The 4382-nt window shown below is 35.2% G+C and overlaps 1 pseudogene; it reads right to left on the bottom strand.

Annotated features, from left to right (window-relative positions):
• Nucleotides 1–1898: 1898 nt before the first annotated feature.
• Nucleotides 1899–3993, bottom strand: LOC149563392 (aluminum-activated malate transporter 14-like; annotated as a pseudogene).
• Nucleotides 3994–4382: the final 389 nt, after the last annotated feature.

The raw sequence follows: 4382 nt of genomic DNA, 5'->3' as shown, positions 1-4382 counted from the left end.
AGGTGAAATTTATGTGAGCATAAGGATTAATATTTTTCATTAAAGTTTATGGTGAGAATTTGTATTATAGTTCAATTGTAGTTAGGTTTATGATTAATATTTTTTTCAAAAAATAATATATTTAACCTTAACCTAAGTCTAAGTCTCTCCAACCCCAAATCTCATTTGCTAAACCCTAATCCTAATCCCACCCTAAATTATGATCCTAAATCATAATTTCTAATCACTATTATCAAACACTAATCCTAGCCCTTATTATTGAATCATAATCCTAAATGTTGAACTTTAACCCAAATTCTATCATAATTCAAACTCTACTCATAGCTATAATACTAACTATGATGTAATATCATATCCGATTTCCATAAATAACTAAATAAATCTTAAATTATAAGCAATTCAATAGATTTAAATTAATTAATTAATATAAGATTTATAAAGCCTTCAATAGATTTAAATTAATTAATTAATATAAGATTTAGTATTATAAAAATGAGGTTTGAAGACTTAGAAAATAATTTTGAGAAAAATATTATTTTACATGAAACGTTAATCAATTACAAATGTATTAAAATAAAAATAATATTTTACTCAAAGAGATTATTATAATTAAAAATAATAATTATGTCTTTCATTTTGTTATGAATTTCCTTGCGGAGGAACCTATTCAATTTCTTATAAGTTTCAAAAAAAACTATGACATTTTTCAACATTTCAAATCTTCTTCTTCTTTTTTCTTTTGAACCCATGAAATCGTTGGCATACACATTAATAATGACTTACTTCAACATTTGCAAATGTGTGGATGTAAATATTTGTGTGCGCGCTTTATATAGCTATAAAATATGAATCCCTAGGTCCTGAGAAATCTTTCTATTCAAATCATTCATAATATTTAAAACAATTGGTTTCAAAACTTCAATATTTACTATTTATTTAAGGTTTTCCATTGTCTTGTTTGTAGGTGGCAGTAGTTGCATTGCAAACCTTTTGTTTGTTCTAAAAAAGTGTGCCCAAGCACTCTACACACCAACTTTCAAGTAAAAGGAAAGGTTTGAGATTCTTTTACTCTATTTTAAACCAAAAATAATAACTAATAATAAATATAAAAAATAATTAAATTTACTTTTAAATATAGTTAGATATAATCATAAATGGAATCTAGAAGTACATATCATGAAACAATGATGATATAAAGCAGATATTTGAAGGAAGAATGATATAGATATATTTAGAGAAAAGCGTATGAAAGAAGAGAACGATGTTTTATAATCTGAAATATTTTTGGTCATGAATAAACATATATTTGATATTTGGAACATAAGAGGTAGTGGTCTCGAAGAGGTAATATCAAGAGTTATAGAGATGTAGATATAGCTAGTGGAAACAAATAAAGAATAATCGTGATATAAAAGTATGTGATGAGATTATAATTATAATAATAAATAAGAATAGAAGGTATTATAGATTGATATTAGTAAATTAGAAAGAAGTGAAAATTAAAAATGTTATTTGACATCTGCTCAAACAAGATTGGAAGTAGGTGTAACAACTAGTCTTTGAAAAGTTTACAAAAATTTACCAATGTCATAATAGTGTATATTGTTTTTAAATTGATTATTTGGTATAATTATAATATTATTTGATTAGACATGCATAGTGAAGTTAAGATATGTGCTCCTCTCAGAAAGATTGGGATTAGGAGTAGCTCATGGTGTCAGCAAGATGATATGACAATTGTGAGAGAGACAAAAATGAGACTAGTGTAAATCATTAATACATAAAATTTAATAATGCAACCATAGAATTTGACTTTGTTTCTGGCAAGCTTAATTTTTCCCTTAGTGTATGATGTTAAAAATTGACTCCTGTATTAGAGTGTGAATTGAAGGGAAAAATCAGTCGACATTGTTGATATGTACACATCTTTCTGGCGTTCTTGCAAGACTGGGTCTCTGGATATAACTACGGGGAGAAGCAGAACTAGTTACGATTAAAGCCTCCTGATCCGACGTCGAAGGATTGCGAGGCTTGAATATTGCCATTGCCGCGAGCTCTTCCACGGCGTGTACCACGTGCTCAAGCCTCGCTACGATCTCCACCACCAACCACGCAAACGTATCCAATGGAAGTGCTTCTCCAAATTCAACGCCGTGTCTCAGCATTAACCTCTTCTCGTCACTACTTTCTCCATGCCATGATCTTCTTCTCGTCGCCCACCTTACCTCCTCCTCTCTATTTTCATTCTCAAGTACGATTTTCTGACTCGGCGTTCTTCTTGTTGAATGCAGTAAGAGCTTTGGTTGAGAATTCAAGGAAACTTGAAGATCCTCCAGTGCATGTTGAACTTCTCCCAATATTGGCTCGAAGTCGTATATTCTCATTTGTTCGATGCAGCTTGACAGCTCTGCCAGTAATTTGGCTGCTTTGTGGGCGACGTTGGTGCATGGCTTCTTCAATGGTGAACGAAGGGAATGAGGGGCCTGAAACGTATGCAAAACAAAAATTCATCAGCTATAGTGCATGCATTGAAGATAATTTGTAAATTTAAGGTAATGATACCAAATGACGAAATGCATACGAATATACCTCGATTTCAGATCGAAGGCATCCGTGCAAGGCCACAATAGGATAGGCCAGATAACGAAGCTTCACTCCAGTTTTCACATACTGCTACCATGGATGCCGACATCGAAATAGACCGTGCCTTGGCTCCCACCTAGCAAATGCTTCCTGCAATTAACATGTACAATCACTGCTTTCAGACGATCCATTTAACATTCTTCAATGTCAAAAGTTGTCATGGCTACCACTTAATTAGTTTCTTCTAATAACTATATATTTTTACGGTTTACCAAAGAATCGTCGGTAGCCTTTGAGTCCACCACAGACTTGTATCCTCTGTGTATAATATCTTCTGACTCATCTTCCACCTTCTCATCAGTACGGTATCCGCTGAAATATTCATCCACGCATCCTAACATCAAATATATCATGCCCATTACATTAGTCGGATATTTTAACCAGTTAATCTACCGAACTTATAACAAGCCACACCAATCAAAGCGTACTAGTAGTTCATCTGTAACAGCCCATTGCGAAAAACACAAATTTTATGCTGAAGAAAACGTTACGTTTTCATCACAATCAAAACAAGGATTTTTAACCTCAATTGTTTTCGTTCGATTTACTTACCCTGCAGAGATTTCCCCAAGCCTTGTAACTTCCTGACAGTGGAATTGTGAAGATCCTCGCCAGCCCAGGCGGGGAAGATGAGCAGAATTACAACCAAACACACTCCACATCCGATGAGTATGGTGGCGAAGCGTTCGTATGCCATGCGTGATATATTCTCCACTCGATATCCAGAGACCGTTATCATGCTGAATGTGAGCAGGAATATAAGCACTGCATAGTCAAATTTATTCTTGAGGGAACGAAAGAAACGGGCATACGTGGTAGCCGCTCCTGCAAAATGAGTGTAGTGGAGTACTAATTGAGATTTGGTGAATGCAACAAGGTGATTCCAAGAGAGCACAAAAACTCACCCACGATGAAGAGGGAAGATCCCACTACAAACGCCTTTCCTCGCACTACCTTCTCTGACACGTGGCAAACGAGGAAGGCAAGAAATGCAGCCACCATGGTTCCAATTCCTCTGTTGAGGCCTTTCTTAATGGTAGCCCCTGCTCAAGCAGCAACAACAGCCATTCTAAATGTTATTCGATTAGGGTGAAAAAGATGGTTGCGTGGGAAACAATCGAAGAAGGGGTAAATTATATTAAACTAACTCATACCCGCAGAGAATTCGAGAACGACAACGACAGTCATGACTGCCCAAATTGCATGGTTACCAAATCCCACCCTGCGAAATAATCGATCCCACAGAAATAACAGCGAAACCGATGACAATGCCAACTCAACTTTTATAGCATGCGTAATCCTTCTGGGATCCTCTCTTCCAACATCCATTATGTTTCTACACCACCCCATCAAAACATTGCTTATATTTAACCAAATTTTTCTCAGAAATCCCTCGTTTCAAGACTCCTTGTAGCTAATTTCTTCATGAAACGTACTGATGTTAGTTCTGCATTCGCCGCTGCCAAGAGAAGCCATGGTACACAAAATCGATTCAATCAAATTTCAGATACAAGAGCTTAAATTTCAAGTATAGGAGATCCAGCCAACCTGATTTATAATGTAATTTAATCTTGGTCTGAACAGTTACACAAGCGCTCAGAAACTCCAAAGAAGAACACCCTGGCTAAAATCTTGGAGCACCTTATAAATGAGCTCAATTGTAGTAAGGAAGCAGATCTTATAAATTCTGAGGATCGAGAAAACCGTTCATTTCTTGTTGCGGTTGCCTTACAAGATGG

The sequence above is a fragment of the Cupressus sempervirens genome, chromosome 4 (genome assembly GCF_028749045.1).
Source record: "Cupressus sempervirens isolate cs-2001-9-10 chromosome 4, ASM2874904v1, whole genome shotgun sequence".
Lineage (NCBI taxonomy): Eukaryota > Viridiplantae > Streptophyta > Pinopsida > Cupressales > Cupressaceae > Cupressus > Cupressus sempervirens.
Note: the sequence above shows the minus strand (reverse complement) of the source record. Positions and strands in the feature narration are given on the sequence as shown.